Source organism: Thalassophryne amazonica, chromosome 2 (genome assembly GCF_902500255.1).
Source record: "Thalassophryne amazonica chromosome 2, fThaAma1.1, whole genome shotgun sequence".
NCBI lineage: Eukaryota > Metazoa > Chordata > Actinopteri > Batrachoidiformes > Batrachoididae > Thalassophryne > Thalassophryne amazonica.
The window spans coordinates 64,138,490-64,156,523 of NC_047104.1; the positions used below are offsets into that span (position 1 = coordinate 64,138,490).

The window sequence follows — 18,034 nt, forward strand, 5'->3', positions numbered from 1 at the left end:
TCATTCATCTCTTTACCCAAACATAAAAACTCACGGTGAGCGTTTGTCGGCCCCATCCTGTCCCCACTGTACTTTAAAGCTATGCACTGCAGCAACAGGAGGAAAGCACTACACAGGGCAACGTATATGTCACCTGGGCTCCTTGCCTCCCCTTGCCAATGCCTGGGGTTAGCAGTCATGCATTCATCAGAATAAGCACGGAAGAAGTGAAGGCAAGCTGCTTCTTCATTTCAGAATGAAAACCAAAAAGAAGAAAAAAATGTGTCAAGACCTGCTGATGTTTTATAGTGTGAACCAAAGATGCTACCTCACTCAAGTTCCATACGTGATTTCTATCACTTTGACGATACCAAAGATAACCAAAGATTTTTTTTCTTATTGCACGGCCTCTATGAGTGGTGTAAAAGATAATACCTGTCTCCCTCCTTCCATCTCTTCCTTCTTTCCCTGTCTTCTCCTGATTCTCCCCACGTGCATTCCGTGTCACCTGCTATGTGTGCTTTTACGTCATCCGTGCTTCAATTATTGCGCCATAGATAGTCATGCTAACGTTGGTGTTCACCGTAAAACCTGAGAAGCTAGTTCAACTCAAACATTTTGAGGAAACTGATTACCTCAAAGCTTTTAAGTTTGGTTAAATCAACTGATTCAACCATTAAGACATATTTCAGAATCAGAACCAAATTTTTTTTGCCAAGTAAGTTCTTACATAAAACAAATTTGATCTGGTGTCATTTGGTGCATAAACAACAATAAAAAGAAAAGGAAAAAATACTTCTGTAAGAAGTAAAGGAGTCAAATAGACAAATAGCCAAAACTATGTTCACTATCAAATATAACAGTGGAATGGGGCTGTGCAAAGGAGGGAGAAAGAGAGAGAGAGAGAGAGAGAGAGAGAGAGATGCTTGCTGTTGTTAAGATCTGTGGAAAAAAATGTTATCAGTTTATTGTACAAAAGCTTACGTGTTTGTTTTTGTTTGTTTGCCAATTTGAGCTAAAAGTCTGATCCATGCATCCACCTGATAATGATGCAGGGTTGATATAATCAGTGAGTGCAATATACTTGAAAATACAACATTCCACACAGTAAATGGAATTATTACCATTAAGTTTATATATTTAAGTTTATTTAACTCTAAGTTACTTAAGAAAAATAATTATTGATGATTGAATAATGTCAGTTAACATAATTAGTTTAAATTAATATGTTTCCTCACTGAAAAAAGTTTGAACTAACTTACCAGGTTTTACACTATGTGGATCGAGCCATACATACACACAACTCGTTATCTTAGGGCCTGTGGAGTACAGCTAACTCACTAGAAATATGTGGTGGTGGTGGTGGTGGTGGTTAGCAATACCAGTTTTGGTTTTCTGTCATTTAGTTTGCATATATGAGATACACTGCTTTATGACAAGGTTTTAGGTTTCAGGGTGTTCTAAGTGCTACATTCACATGCTGATGGTAAAAAAAAAAGAAAAGTGGCAGCCGTTAAAGCAGACTCACCAGCGTGCAGTGGCAGATAGTTGAGGAGTGCCAAGAAGACACATAATTTACTTAATTAAAAGATACAACAGCATTTTAGTGTTTGACACAGTGTTATAATAATACAGTTAGTAATACATGTTACAGCTTCTCCTGATACTATCACACAACTTTTTCCTGCATTAGTCATATCTTGCTGGAAAGCAGCCTCTGGTTTGTTGCTGTTGATGCAACAAGCTGAAAAAGTAGAACACTTTTCATTTTTGATGGCACATACTGGTGCCGACACAGCCAACAGTGGCGTAATTTTCTGTCATCCCCTGGCTGAAAATAATGCAACATCCAGTTTCCCATTTGCCACTTACTTCCAACTTGTGAATGTAGCATTAGTGCATTTAAAAAACTCTTTGATGACGTGAATATCCTGCTTCATTACCTGTGAAGAGGTTATATTTTTCTTGCGGACTGCCTGTCTCTATTGTTTGCATTTCCTCTGCTTGGCCCTGTCTCGTGTGTATCTGAAGCTTAATACGTATCCACTAACAGGTCAGACATTTTTATGATATCATATAGGCGTACAAGCTGATATAGCCATGGGCAGAACTGTTGACTGAACTTATAGGCAGACATGTTCCTGAAAGTAGAAGCAGACGCGTTGCAATCTTTCTAAAAACTCCCAGGACGAGTGCCTTGCTTGAACCAAAGTGTTAAACCGCTGTTGACCTCTCTCACCTATGACTCTGTGAATACCTCAGCCTAAAGAAGGGCCACGACCGAAGAAACAAGAAAAAGGGTTTTCTTTAATCATACTGTGGTGCTTTCACCAGTGCAACCATGCAATGAAAACATACCAAAGGAGTTTCTGTTGTCCACTTCTATATAGAAAACCAAAGGTCCTTTTCTTCTCCACTGCCCCTTTAGCCCCAAATGTTCCATCCCTTCCTCTGCAACCTTCCTAATCTCTCTGATGTGTGTTGTAAGATCCAGCACTCTGGCCGTGCAAGTGTTTAACTAATGTCTTTGAATACCTCATCGTAATATTTCCTTTGAGTTCTGCATTTATACATCAATCTGTGAGTGTGGCAGAAATCCTATCATATGGTAATTGATATTCTTACATCAAAAGAAAAAACTGTATAATTTATCTACTTTGAAAGATTTTCTTTCGGGGTCAGGGGTTGGGAGGGGGGCAGAAATGATCTGCTTCCGGTTATGGAAGAAAAGTTTCAGGGTTGAAACTTAAGGGATGGAGGGAGAGGCTTATTTTTTATCAGCCACTGGATTACACCAATATTATAATTGTAGACTATTGCTTTTACAGGGTAAAACCAACTGCTGTGATATTGTGTTCATAATTTCCTTTTTCTCTACTTTTGTGATGTGATTTTAATTTAATTGTGTTTTGTTTTGTATTGTTTGACCACTACTTTAATTTATGCATTTGTAGAAATTCTAGATTTGTATATAATAGGTTTTGGGGGGACAAGCCCCCCAGAAACAAACAAAGAAAGAAAGGGGGAAAAAAAGACAGCTTTATGTTACAGCCTGATTTTTCACACTTGGATATAACAAATAGTTTGTAATTCGTCAGCTAAATGCTGGCATTTCAAGATGTGTTTTAAACACTGCCAGAAACCCAGAGGTGATGATTTGCCAGTGCAAAGTTAGAAAGAAGCTCTACTTTCTTGAACATCTCGCAAAAAAAGGGAAAAAAGCAGTGTGTGTGTGTGTGTGTGTGTGTGTGTGTGTGTGTGTGTGTGTGTGTGTGTGTGTGTGTGTGTGTGTGTGTGTGTGTGTGTGTGTGTGTGTGTGCGCGCGTGCGTGCGTGCGTGCATGTGGTTAAAAGTGTCTTTTTCTCTTCTTTTGACTTTTTAAAAAAATATTATTTTAATGGCTATTAATGCACGTCCAAAGGTTTTTAAAACAAAAATTGGGGAAAGAAATTATTTATAAATTTGAAGAGCACTGGCATTTGTGAGGTAGAATTGGATTTTATTATTTTATTTTATTTGCCATTCGCACGGGTATAGAATGCAGAAGGCGTAGGACTGTGTAGACAAGCTTCCTCCACCATGTGGGGAATTTCCTGTTTAATGTACAATCTGAAGCATTTGAAACAAGAGTTTTGAGAGTCACATTCACTTTATTGTCTCATGCACAGAATAAGGTGGAGTGCAGGAGGGCAGCTGGTCTGCCACGAAAGGGCGGTCTGTTTTAATTGCCATTCGGTGCATTTGATGACGATCAGCAAAGTCTAATAAAGCTGCACCAACCTTTTAGTGAGGAATCAGTGTGAGCATACTGTGGATGATTGGTGCATCACGATGGTAAGTTTGACTCATTCTGGTTTGCGAGGGCCTTAGTGTGCACGCTGCATCCATGTGCTAAAGATCTCCATGTAAGATCCCATCAAAAGATTATGCAATCATATAACATCATAGAACAGAGACTGAAAAGCCATTCCAGGTGCTTAAGTCTGCATAACAGTTGCATATGTCTACGTAACGGAGGCAATAGATAATGCTGTTGCACTGATTTGTCTTCATCCTCACTTTTTCTATTGATTACTTTTGCCCATGAGTTCCCATATGATGGACAGCTTGGCTACAAGTCTCATATCAATACTGCTGCGCCTAAGACAATCATCTGGATCTCTTACGCTGGGGAGTTTAGCTTGATGCCCATGATGGGGTGTTCTCCAGTGATTCATATACAAAGATGCTTGAAGGGTTTTGATAAACAAGCATTTGTTGTCATTTATGGTTGTAGTTCATCTTGCACTTGCATTTCAAAGTAAAATCTCATTGCTTGATTTGTCTTTCTTTAACCTCTCTGTCCACTCCAACTGGTTCTTCAGTTTTCATTGTGCATGTGTGCGTGTGTATGTGTGCGTGTGCCAGAGAGCCAATGCTGTTGGTGTTACTCTCAGATGTATAACTCCATATATAACCCATGACTTGATTTGGCATTGCTAATTCCCGGACTTTGCTTACTGCTTTCTCAGTGCCGTGCAATATCATCTGTTGTGATTGCTAAGCAAATGGAAAAAAGAAGAAAGAAAATGGAGAAGCAAGATATGATGTCATCCAGCTTTTTTCAGTGTTCAAATGTTTCAACATTTCTGTAGTCACAAAAATTAGACAATAAAATGTTGGTATTTCCAGCTTTTGAATCTCAGTTCATTTTTTTAGCTTCATTTTTTAATCTTTGTTTGCATAAATATGCAGTTTTATGGTTCTGACTGGCAAATGTAAACAAAAAACATCAACTCGGAAGCAGAGGACAAGATAAAGTCTTATCTATTAGGCCCTGACAGACATGAGTTTGTCTTGGATGTGACTCTGCATGATAAGCAGCATCAGAACATGGACTGATGTTATAAATAAAAATATACATCTTTATGAACTTGAACTTATTTATTTGGCACACAACTTGTCAATAACAAAAACTGATATACAAGACAATTCCACAGTGACATATGTGACCAAAAAGGGGGTGAGCAGAAGCAAAGTGTTTATATGAGGTCTATTAGAAAAGAAACCGACCTTTTTTATTTTTTCAAAAACTATATAGATTTGAATCACGTGTGACTGCGTCAGACAAGCTTGAACCCTCGTGCGCATGCGTGAGTTTTTTCACGCCTGTCGGTTGCGTCATTCGCCTGTGGGCAGGCTTTGAGTGCGCACTGGTCCACCCCCCCTCATCAGAATTCCTTTGTCTGACTTCTTCCTGAGAGACTGGCGCTTTGCTTGATCAAAATTTTTTCTGAAACTGTAAGGCACATCCAAGTGGACACCATTCGAGAAATTCAGACGGTTTTCGGTGAAAATTTTAACGGCTGATGAGATATTATGGAGTGTTACTGTCGCTTTAAGGACTGCTCATGGAGCCAGACGGCGCGCCGCGCCCCGAGCCGCCGTCGTCAGCCTGTTTCGAGCTGAAAACTTCCAAATTTAAGCCTCTGTTGACCCAGGATGTCGTGAGAGAACAGAGAAGTTTCAGAAGAGCTCAGGATCAGCAGTTTATCCGGACATTCCACTGTTAAAGGAGATTTTGTAATGAAAGAAGTGCGGACGGATTCGCGCGTCGGCACCCAGCCGCTCATCGCGCGGCGCCACAGCAAAACACCTCCGTTGGAAGCATTACAGGACAAGTTTGAACATGCCCAGCTGTTAAACAATTTCTCGGATACTCACTTGACTGAAAGCCATCGAAAACCGCCTGAATCTTACGAATGGTTATCAACACGGAGGTGTTTTGCTGTGGCGCCGGGCCATGAGCGGCTGCCTGCCGACGCGCGAATCTGTCTGCACGTCTTTCATTACAAAATCTACTTTAACAGTGGAATGTCCGGATAAACTGCTGATCCCGAGCTCTTCTGAAACTTCTCTGTTCTCTCACGACGTCCTGGGTCAACAGAGGCTTAAATTTGGAAGTTTTCAGCTTGAAACAGGCTGATGACGGCGGCCCGGGGCGCGGCGCGCCGTCCGGCTCCGTGGGCAGTCCTTAAAGTGACAGTAACACTCCATAATCTCTCATCAGCCGTTAAAATTTTCACCGAAAACCGTCTGAATTTCTCAAATGGTGTCCACTTGGATGTGTCTCTTAGTTTCTCAAAAAATTTTGATCAAGCAAACGCCAGTCTCTCAGGAAGAAGTCAGACAAAGGAATTCCGACGAGGGGTTGGACCAGTGCTCACTCAAAGCCTGCCCACAGGCGAATGACGCAACCGACAGGCGTGAAAAAACTCACGCATGCGCACGAGGGTTCAAGCTTGTCTGACGTAATCGCACGTGATTCAAACCCATATAGTTTTTTAAAAAAATAAAAAGGTCGGTTTCTTTTCTAATAGACCTCGTAGTGGCATTATGGCTTTTTCACATATTACATATGTTAAAAAAAATCTAACCATTGTCTAACCATTTATTATTAGCATTCATTTCTATGCTACCTTTTATCTTGATTTCTGAATTTTGTTTCTGGAATGGTTTATCTGGATCACTCATATTAAATACAGATTGTTGATGTTTCATCCTGACCACAGAGCTGTGATCCTGATTGCTGAACTTTGATCCTTATCACTCATCTTCATCTTTGATCTTCATTGCTGAATGCTGATCCTGTTTTTATCCAGATCAATCATCTTTGATGCTGACAGCTGATTTTTGATCCTGATCACTTACAAACCCAATTCTAATGAAGTTGGGATGTTGTGTTGGAAGGAGGGTCGTCGGAAGTCGTGGGTTCCGCCACGACTGGCGGAACCCTCTGTCAGCGAGGTTGTCAACTCCCACCTCCGGGAGAGCTTCTACCAGATCCCGGTGGAGGTTGGAGACATGGAGTCCGAGTGGACCATGTTCTCCACCTCCATTGTTGATGCGGCCGCTCGTAGCTGTGGTCACAAAGTCTCTGATGCCTGTCGCGGCGGCAATCCCTGAACCCGGTGCTGGACGCCGGAAGTAAGGGATGCCGTCAAGCTGAAGAAGGAATCCTACTTATCTTTGTTGGTAGGTGGGACCCCGGAGGCAGCTGACAGGTACCGGCAGGCCAAGCGTGCCGCAGCCCGTGCAGTCGCACAGGCAAAAACTCGGGTCTGGGAGGAGTTCGGGAAGGCCATGGAGGAGGACTATCGGTTGGCCTCGAAGAGATTCTGGCAAACCATCCGGCGCCTCAGGAGGTGGAAGCAGCTCTCCACCAGCACTGTTTACGGTGCAGGTGGGGAGCTGTGGACCCTGACTTGGGGATGTTGTCGGGCAGTGGAAGGAATACTTCGAGGATCTCCTCAATCCCATCGTCACGTCTTCCAAAGAGGAAGCATAGACTGGGGACTCAGAGGCGGACTCATCCATTACCCAGGCCGAAGTCACCGAGGTGGTTAGAAAGCTCCTTGGTGGCAAGGCTCCTGGGGTGAATGAAATCCGTCCTGAGTACCTTAAGTCTCTGGATATTGTGGGACTGTCTTGGCTGACATGCCTCTGCAACATCGCGTGGCGATCGGGGACAGTGCCTCTGGATTGGCAGACCAGGGTGGTGGTCCCTCTGTTTAAGAAGGGGGACCAGAGGGTGTGTTCCAACTATAGAGGGATCACACTCCTCAGCCTCCCCGGTAAGGTCTATTCCAGAGTACTGGAGAGGAGAATTCGACCGATGGTCGAACCTCGGATTTAGGAGGAGCAGTGTGGTTTTCGTCCTGGTCGCGGCACACTGGACCAGCTCTACACACTCCATCGGGTGCTCGAGGGTTCATGGGCGTTTGCCCAACCAGTCCACATGTGTTTTGTGGATCTGGAGAAGGCGTTCGACCGTGTCCCTTGGGGCACCCTGTGGGGGGTGCTCCGGGAGTACAGGGTCCGGGGTCCTTTGCTAAGGGCTATCCAGTCCCTGTACGACCGCAGCAGGAGCTTGGTTCGCATTGCCGGTAGTAAGTCAAACCTGTTTCCAGTGCACATTGGCCTCCGCCAGGGCTGCCCTTTGTCACCGGTTCTGTTCATTATTTTTATGAACAGAATTTCTAGGCGCAGGCAGGGTGTAGAGGGGGTCTGGTTTGGGAACCACAGAATCTCGTCTCTGCTGTTTGCAGATGATGTGGTTCTGTTGGCTTCGTCAAATCAGGACCTTCAGCGTGCACTGGAGCGGTTTGCAGCCGAGTGTGAAGCGTTCTGGATGAAAATCAGCACCTCCAAACCCGAGGCCATGGTTCTCGACCGGAAAAAGGTGTTTTGCCCTCTTCAGGTCGGTGGAGTGTCCTTGCCTCAAGTGGAGGAGTTTAAGTATCTCGGGGTCTTGTTCACGAGTGAGGGACGGATGGAGCGTGAGATCGATAGACAGATCATTGCAGCATCTGCAGTGATGCGGTCGCTGTATCGGACCGTCGTGGTGAAGAGAGAGCTGAGTAGGGGGGCAAAGCTCTCGATTTACCGATCGATCTACGTTCCGATCCTCACCTATGATTATGAGATTTGGCTCATGACCGAAAGAACGAGATCGCAAGTACAAGTGGCCGAGATGAGTTTCCTCCGCAGGGTGGCTGGGCGCTCCCTTAGAGATAGGGTGAGGAGCTCTGTCACTCAGGAGGAGCTCAGAGTCGAGCCACTGCTCCTCCATATCGAAAGGAGTCAGTTGAGTTGGCTCGGGCATCCTTTCCGGATGCCCCCTGGACGCCTCGCTGGAGAGGTGTTCGGGGCACGTCCCATTGGGAGGAGGCCCCGGGGAAGTCCCAGGACACGCTGGAGGGACTACATCTCTTGGCTGGCTTGGGAACGCCTTGGGGTTCCCCCGGAGGAGCTGGGGGATGTGTGTGTGTGGATCGGGAGGTCTGGGCAGCTTTGCTTGAGCTGCTGCCCCCACGACCCGACTCCGGATAAAGCAGAAGAAAATGGATGGATGGATGGATGGATGGATGTTGTGTAAAATGTAAATAAAAACAGAATACAATGATTTGCAAATCCTCTTCAACCTGTATTCAATTGAATACACCACAAAGACAAGCTATTTAATGTTCAAACTGATAAACGTTATTGTTTTGTGCAAATATTTGCTCATTTTGAAATGGATGCCTGCAACACGTTTCAAAAAAGCTGGGCCAGTGGTATGTTTACCACTGTGTTACCTCACCTTTCCTTCTAACAATGCTCAATAATTGTTGAAGCTTTGTAGGTGGAATTCTTTCCCATTCTTGCTTGATGTATGACTTCAGTTGTTCAACTGTCCGGGGTCTCCTTGTCATATTTTGCGCTTCATAATGCACTTTCATAATGCATAATGCATTTTCAATGGGTGACAGGTCTGGACTGCAGGCAGGCCAGTCTAGTACCCACACACGTTTACTATGAAGCCACACTGTTGTAACACGTGCAGAAAGTGGCTTGGCATTATCTTTCAGCATTGATGGTGCCATCACAGATGTATAAGTTGCCCATGCCATGGGCACTAACACACCCCCATACCATCACAGATGCTGGCTTTTGAACTTTGCGCTGGTAACAGTCTGGATGGTCTTTTTCCTCTTTTGTCCAGATGACACAACGTCCATGATTTCCAAAAATAATTTGAAATGTGGACTCATCAGACCACGGCACACTTTTCCACTTTGCGTCTGTCCATTCAAATGAGCTCAGGCCCAGAGAAGGCGGCGGTGTTTCTGGATGTTTTTGATGTATGGCTTTCGCTTTGCATGGTACCGTTTTAACTTGCACTTGTAGATGTAGTGACGAATTGTGTTAACTGACAATGGTTTTCTGAAGTGTTCCTGAGCCCACGTGGTAAGATCCTTTACACAATGATGTTTGTTTTTAATGTAGTGCCGCCTGAGGGATCGAAGGTCACAGGCATTCAGTGTTGGTTTTCGGCCTTGCTGCTTATGTGTAGAAAGTTCTCCAGATTCTCTGAATCTTCTGATTGTATTATGGACTGATGATGGAATCCCTAAATTCCTCGCGATTGAACATTGAGAAACATCGTTCTTAAACTGTTGGACTATTTTTTGATGCAGTTGTTCACAAAGTGGTGCTCCTCACCCCATCTTTGCTTGTGAAGGGCTGAGCCTTTTGGGGATGCTCCTTTTATACCCAATCATGACACTCAACTGTTTCCAATAAGGTGTTCTTTGAGCACCCATCATTATTACTGAATTTTGATCCCAATTTTTCATCTGAATCACTAATCTTTGATCCTCGTCAAGAAGGATATCTTTTCATTGCCATTTGTCTGTCTGTCTTGATTTGACCAGGAATGAAAGAATAAGGATCAGTGGAAAAATCCTGACTGTTGATTCTGATCACTGAACTAAATGGAATTAATGATCACAGGATCAAAGGAATCTGGATCAAAATTCAAAGGCAAGATCTTCTCAATCAAATCAGCTCTCTTTTGATCCAAGGCCCACATTTCCATCAATTTTTACTTATATCTGTTCATTACCTCTGAAGTTGGAGGAGGTTATGTTTTTTTCCTGTTTGTTGGTTTATTTGTCTGTTTGTGAACAGCCTGGATCCCACAATTTTTCATATATCCTCATTAACGTTTTAGTGAAGATGCGTGTTCTGATAGGCAAGAACTAATTCATTTTTCAAGGTCATACGTCAAAGGTCAACGTCAGGAAAAATCTTGGAAAAATTGGAAAAATCTAAATTTAACATTGAACAAATTTTAAAAAATTCACAACTCTTCCGAGAAAGATCAATTTTCTTTCATATTTGAGAACCTTATGTAGGATGGTATCCTTTATTGACTGACAAAGTTTGATCCAGATCTGATCCAGATTACAGATTTTGTGTGCATTTATATTTAACACTGAAAACCCCATTTAATGTGCATTTTACATTATATCTTAATCAAACATACCCCAATCACTCTCATATTTGAAAGTGAGGTGCAGACTGGCACTCACTATCACCTGACCAAGTTTGATCCAGATCTGATCCGGATTGTGGATTTTGTGGACATTTGAATTTAGTCTTGAAAAGCCCATTTGGTGTACACTGGATTTACCTACACCACCAAAATTGATTGGAGGTTCCAATTTTATGCCTGTTTTTTCTATATTCCATTTATCAGTCGGAAACCAAGTGCCAAAAAGCAATGACAAATTGTGCATAGCAGAGATAACCAATGTTCTGTGAAAATGATCTGAAAATGAATTCAGAAATCAAAAAAGTAAAAAAAAAAAACCTGACATCACAAAAAAACTTTGATTCAAGTGCATGAACTAAATACATACTCCTGACATTTGATCACATCTAATTTAGCTCACGAAAAGCCACTTCTAACAGGACTTTGACTTTTAATTTTTTTCAAAGGTCAAATTTTGTGGAATTGGAAATACGTGTTGGTGAAGGTTTGCGCTCTATGAGGGCAGTGCTCTAGTTTCCTTTCAAGATATCCTGCTGACAATCAAACAAAGAGAAACACCAGTGAAATCATGACCTCCTTGGAGGACACAATGAAAGAGAACCGGAGGACTGCAGAAGACTCTCTTGTCTTGACTAATTTTACAGAGCTAGAGCTGTTAAAATGATCTGTTACTCTTCATTTAGCCATGTATGTTTACACTACTGTGTCATTTGAAGTTTACATCCCACACATGTAATAAATTTTATGTGTAGTGTCCATGAAAATTGGTCCAGCAACATTTAGTCCCTGGAAGCTGCACTCATAATGTATACTCAACACTTGTGCAAGGATTGGTATTAATATTGCATTATTACTATAATTATTATTAACAATTTCATAGATACAATTGACATATTTGGTCATATAACATACAAACTGCAGACTACTTTAACATAAATAATAATACCAAAATGTGCAAAGTCTTCTGTTGCATTTTTAACTATATATTTACCATTATATACCTTTCAGTTGCACAGAATCCCAAATGAAGCAGGCCAACCTGAGTCAATATCAGCTCATCAGCATTCTCATTGATTCAACTCAGTAACACTGCAATAAAAGACAGAATTAGAGTTTCCTTTCCAGTTTCCTTTCTTGGTGTTTGGTATCCCCATCACAGGCACACAAGCACGCACACGTGCGCACACAAACACACACACACGCACGCACATCCATCACCCAGGGGTGCTAAAGTGCTCCACCAATTCAAACTTGGAGTCAAATCATTACATGCAAATAGGAGGAAAATAAATATGGAATGAAAATGTGGGGTTTGTCTTTTGGCCTTAGGGTGTGCAAACAGTGTGGTCTATCTCCTTCAGGCAATGCATTCCAAAATATTTTTCCCCAGTCCTTTTTTTTTGTACGTTCAGCTATTTGTTTTATATTTACTAGAATATGACATTTTAATTATTTTCTTGTTTATTACTATTCTACTTGCCAAGTCAAGTCTTGGAGCAGGCACTGGTGCCGCACTTTGCTGCATCAATGACACTATGGAACCACCTTGGGTCCTGGATAGCAACCACCCAGGCAGACAACTGGTCTATTCCCACAGCTCTAAAAAAAAAAAACAAACAAACAAAAAAAAACAACAACAACAAAAAATCTGTCTCCAGCAGCCAGGTGAAACATGGGCATCCCTTTGGCCTTCTACAGCTATAGGGTTCCTCATCACTCACCTGTGTACTGGATCATGCACAGAAAAAGGCACCACTGGGGCAAAATGTCATAGCTGACGCTACCTTACAATGCATGATAGTTCTCATATTAGTCTCTATTAGTAAAAGCTTGTTTGATGCAAAGTCATCCCAGTGCTATCCAAGGATCCTTCAAAGAGACCTAATACCAAAGACATCCAATTGTCACCTTAGTTCACTGGTTACCGTCCAAGTCTCACAATCCAAGTCACTGGCTTATCTGCTTCCTTAAAAGTATCACCTTCCGTATCACCTTCTTATATTTCTTTAGAAATATTAAAATACACAGAACTGGTAAATGTTAAAGATTGTGTGCACAGCGAGTGATTTCTTTGATTTTATTAGGGTACATTACTCAAAATTTGCCACAAGATGGTGCTGTAGTATGAAGATGGGTTCTTTTCATCCACGGCCATGCACACACACACACACACACACACACACACACACACACACACACACACACACACACACATCTTCAACTGGTTAGGGAGGTGGGTCTGGAGCCTATCCCAGCAGTCATAGGGCGTGAGGCAGCCCAGTATAGAATAGACCGTGAGGTGGTCTACATCCTGGACTGGACACCAGTTTGTCACAGGGTCACAAATAGACAAACAAACATATTCACACCTGCAGACAATTTAAAGTTTCATTCATGGGCACTGCTTTGATAAACAGTAAATCATGAAGGAGAAACCTTATGTATTATATTTCAGATAAATCTTGAGAATCTAAATCAGTTTTATTTGAACACAATGTACTGACTGCAAATAAACTTGTAATTTCAGTTATATGATAGATTTAGACAAATAATCCTTTTTGCAAGGTAGTGTTATTTACAGCGTATTATGTAATTTTGCTGTCAATACTGCAGTTGTTTTGGAGTAAGGCATAACAATTTGAAGCCTCTTAGTTGTCAGCAATGGTTGTGACTTGGCTCAGATCCTGTGAGGAGGCAGTCAAAAACTATGCACTGTAACATCTTAATCATATTTTATTTTTGCATCAACATATGACAGCACTTACTTTTAAAGTTTGTTCTTATTCCAGATAAAGCCTTTCAGTAAATGTTTGACTGATATTTTGTACTTTGCAGACCTATAATCTCTGAGTCACTGTAAGTAAGTCCGTTCGGCTGCTCCCTTGTTTTGCACTCGGGGTCGCCACAGCAAATCCAAGGTGGATCTGCATGTTGAATTGGCACAGGTTTTACGCCGGATGCCCTTCCTGACGCAACTCCACATTACATGGAGAAATGTGGCAGGGGTGGGGTTTGAACCCGGAGCCTTCTGAACTGAAACCAAGTGCATTAACCAGTCACTGTGCTGTGCACTATTACCAAATGCAAATAACAATTTAAAGTACATTTTAAACTGCATCAAATAACTTGAAATGACAAATCGAAATTGTAAGCATTATGCTGTGTGTGTCAGCAGTAATGTTTTATATTAGATAGATAGATAGATAGATAGATAGATAGATAGATAGATAGATAGATAGATAGATAGATAGATAGATAGATAGATAGATAGATAGATAGATAGATAGATAGATAGATAGATAGATAGATAGATAGATAGATAGATAGATAGATAGATAGATAGATAGATAGATAGATAGATAGATAGATAGTGTTGTGTGTTGGGGGGGTGTGGCTGGACATTTTGGTGTTCTTTTCTTTTCTTTGCTCTCCAGGTGGTATGAAAACTGATTTATCTGTGGAGAAGGTGCTGGCTGAAGAGTCCTTCACCCTCATCAGCGTTATGTGCAGCACCTGTGGATGGTGCTCAAGTGCAACCTTAAAGACTTTCAGCTGAAGCAAATAATGAGATGGCGTTCTGCATTTAAGCCATGTGTGATTCAAGCAGAATTGCCGGGAACTCGACCTTGTGATGTTCGTTTGTGAGACGCTGAGGACTGCGCCTGGGTTTGACACATCGTGCCTGTGAAGGAAGAAGGGTGAGGGACACATGCTGTCAGCACACATCTGAGGTGATTAATTGTTTGGCTAATTGTTGATAGTAACTTGGTATTTTGTTACGGAGTAGATTTGAATTGTGATGAGAATTGTGCAGCTCGCTTCTCACTGCCGTGGCGTGCGGAGTGGTAATCCTCCACCTGTTGTGAGAAGCTGCTCATTTACATAAAGCTTAAATACAGACCTGAATGTGTTGCTGATAGTGTGTGCCTTTTGAAGGATATTGGTTGTAGCTGCTGACTTACCTCACCTTTTCTATCCTTCGCAGAGAGTCGGTTTGTCGTGTCCACCTGGGGGGTGTTTGGCGGTAAAGTGAGTCCAGAAGCGCCAGGCTTCGATCCTTTTAGGCGCTGGAGAGCGTGCCAGCCTTCACTCCACCAGACTGACGCAGCTTTTGTTCATACACTTTGTTATGCACCAGGGGGTGGAAAAAATAAATTGTTTTGTTATTGGAACCGCTTTCTGGTTATTTTAGCGCTGGGTTCCGTCAGACGCAGGTCCGCTCCTCAACCCGCGTCGACACATAACAGTAGTTCCCGGCCATTCCATAATGGACCCAGCGGCAGAGGCAGTTCCTTTCGCCGAAAGAGTACAAGAACACTTGGAGAATATATGGGAGCAATTACAGCATCTCGCAAACCAAATTAAACAAACAGACGCCCATGTTACGAAGCTTGCAGCGCAAGCCGTTCCGCTTCCTGCTGCTCCAGCTGCAGCACCATCGATACCGGTGCAGATAACTCCGTCATCCAGAGATTCGGCGTCCGAACTGATTATTTGTCATCCGGAGCCTTATGCGGGAGACGTTGAAGCTTGTGCTTCGTTTTTGATGCAATGTTCTCTGGTTTTTGCTCAGCGACCGGCTTCCTTCTCTTCTGATGGGAGCCGTGTTTCATATGTGACAAATTTGCTCCGAGGTGACGCCTTAGCTTGGGTCACAGCGTTGTGGAGTAACAATTCGCCATTGTTAGGATCCTTTAAGGATTTCTCCCGGGAGTTCCGACTGGTTTTTGACCATCCGGTGAAAACGAATACCGTTGCCCAACGGTTGCTGAATCTCAGGCAGGGGAGGCGGAGTGCGGCGGAGTATTCCGTGGACTTCCGGATTTTTTCTGCTCAGTCAGGTTGGAACGCCGCAGCTTTACGAGGAGTGTTTGTAGATGGGTTAAATGAGTCATTAAAAGACGAGCTGGCAGTCCGTGACGAGCCAAACGATTTAGATGAGCTAATATCGTTGGTGATTCCTCTAGATGATCGGATGAAGGAGCGTGGACGCGAAAGAGGGCGGCCATCAGAACAGGTTTTTTTGTCTCGGGCTTTCCCCGACACAGATCTGGGCCGCCTCTTCTTCGCCCCACTGAGGCTCCTCCGATGGGACCTCTGGCTCCTCTTGCAGACGAGCCCATGCAGCTCGGACGACCTGAGACCGCTGTATTGCCCCGACATATAAGCGTCAAGAAAAATAATGGTGACATATCTCCAGGTGTTCTGGGACAGGCGAAATAATACACACAAAAAAAAACAAAAAAAAAAAACAACTTGTATGGGCTAATGTTTTGTTTCTTTGAATAGGGGCGTGTCTGGTGGAGTGAATGATAGGCGGTTAGAGGCCCGTCTGGACTCACTTGATCGTTGTTTTTTTATGTGTATTTAGGTATTTTCTGTTTGGGTCTGGGGTCGTTTTGTTTTGTTGTTTTTATTTCCCTACTTCCCTAACCCCAACCTCACTTGCCCCAAGACTGTTCGTCTTGTGGGTTGTGGGGTGGTGCAGGTTGGTCACGCTGAGCGTTCTCAGAAGACCTCTGCACCTAGGGGGTGTTGTTAGGGGCGTTTTTCTTGGTTTGGTTAGGGCCCGGTTCCACTCCAGCCTCGGTGGGCCTTTGTACCGTTCGTCATTGGTGTTGCCGGGGTGTGGTGCAGCGGGAACATACCTCAGTCGGAGGGGTGGCCGATCTGTTGCCGTTCGCCATTTCGGTAGTTCCACCCCTCCCGAGAGGCTGGGGTATGGTCGAGTTGGGGCACCGGACGTATTTCCGGTTTCCCGCTGCGCCTAGGGGTTGGGGCTGGGTTAGTTTTTCCTGTTCCCTTCCCCGGCTTGATGTTTTGTGCTGTTCGCCAAAATTGAGCCGCCGAGGGGCTCTGGGAGGGACCTGGGGTCTTTCGGGGTGCCGGGGAAGGTAACAGGGTTTAACGGTTGTTTTATTTGCCCCCGGGGTTGTTTAGGGTAGTCCTCCGGGGCTTGGACTTTGATTTTGTTTTGTTTCCTTCCGGGTTCCACCTCCAGGGTTGATGGGATGGTCCTCTGGTTTGTGGGGCCGACTAGCCAAGTGTGGCCGGGTCTGGGGTTCCGGGGGTTGTGTGGAGGGTGCCTCCTGGGGTTTGATGGTACGGTCCTCTGGGGGGCGCCGTTTGCTCCATGTATACCTGGGGACCTTTGTGGGATTCCGGTTCTGGCTATTCCTCCTGGAACCGGCGGTAAAGGCCTTCTGGGGGGTGTTGGGCTCTGCAGGTCGTTCTGGGGGGGTTGTTTGTTATTTTTCTTTTATGCATTTATGTTTGTATTGTGTTTGTGGGGCTGTGTAGGGTTTTTGCATTTGGGAGTTTTTCTTTTATTCCCGGGGTTGGATGGGACGGTCCCCTGGGGAGGTTTTGGGTGGGTTTTATGTTTTTCCTTGTATGTTGGATTGTACTAGGGACTGTTTTGGGGTTTTTGTTGATGCCAGCCGGCCTTCCAGCTGCGGTGCCCTGTCCTGCTGTCTGTGGTGGACCTTGGGAGCGTTATGCTGTCTGCTTCCTGACGAGGACCCCGGAGGGAGGTGCTGTTCTCGGACCTGGTCTGTTCGGTCGCCGGGAGGCTTCCCGTTAAAGGGGGGGTACTGTTGTGTGTTGGGGGGGGTGTGGCTGGACATTTTGGTGTTCTTTTCTTTTCTTTGCTCTCCAGGTGGTATGAAAACTGATTTATCTGTGGAGAAGGTGCTGGCTGAAGAGTCCTTCACCCTCATCAGCGTTATGTGCAGCACCTGTGGATGGTGCTCAAGTGCAACCTTAAAGACTTTCAGCTGAAGCAGATAATGAGATGGCGTTCTGCATTTAAGCCATGTGTGATTCAAGCAGAATTGCTGGGAACTCGACCTTGTGATGTTCGTTTGTGAGACGCTGAGGACCGCGCCTGGGTTTGACACATCGTGCCTGTGAAGGAAGAAGGGTGAGGGACACATGCTGTCAGCACACATCTGAGGTGATTAATTGTTTGACTAATTGTTGATAGTAACTTGGTATTTTGTTACGCAGTAGATTTGAATTGTGATGAGAATTGTGCAGCTCGCTTCTCACTGCCGTGGCGTGCGGAGTGGTAATCCTCCACCTGTTGTGAGAAGCTGCTCATTTACATAAAGCTTAAATACAGACCTGAATGTGTTGCTGATAGTGTGTGCCTTTTGAAGGATATTGGTTGTAGCTGCTGACTTACCTCACCTTTTC

At 43.9% G+C, this 18,034-nt stretch overlaps 1 long non-coding RNA gene across 1 annotated transcript; it reads right to left on the bottom strand.

The window, feature by feature from the left end:
* Positions 1 to 1,752: 1,752 nt before the first annotated feature.
* On the bottom strand, positions 1,753 to 17,586 carry LOC117524991. Its single transcript, XR_004564930.1, has 3 exons — positions 17,575 to 17,586; positions 6,889 to 6,895; positions 1,753 to 1,889 (listed from the first exon to the last, which is right to left on the bottom strand). It is a non-coding gene; the product is annotated as an uncharacterized LOC117524991 (long non-coding RNA).
* Between the last annotated feature and the right edge of the window lie 448 nt (positions 17,587 to 18,034).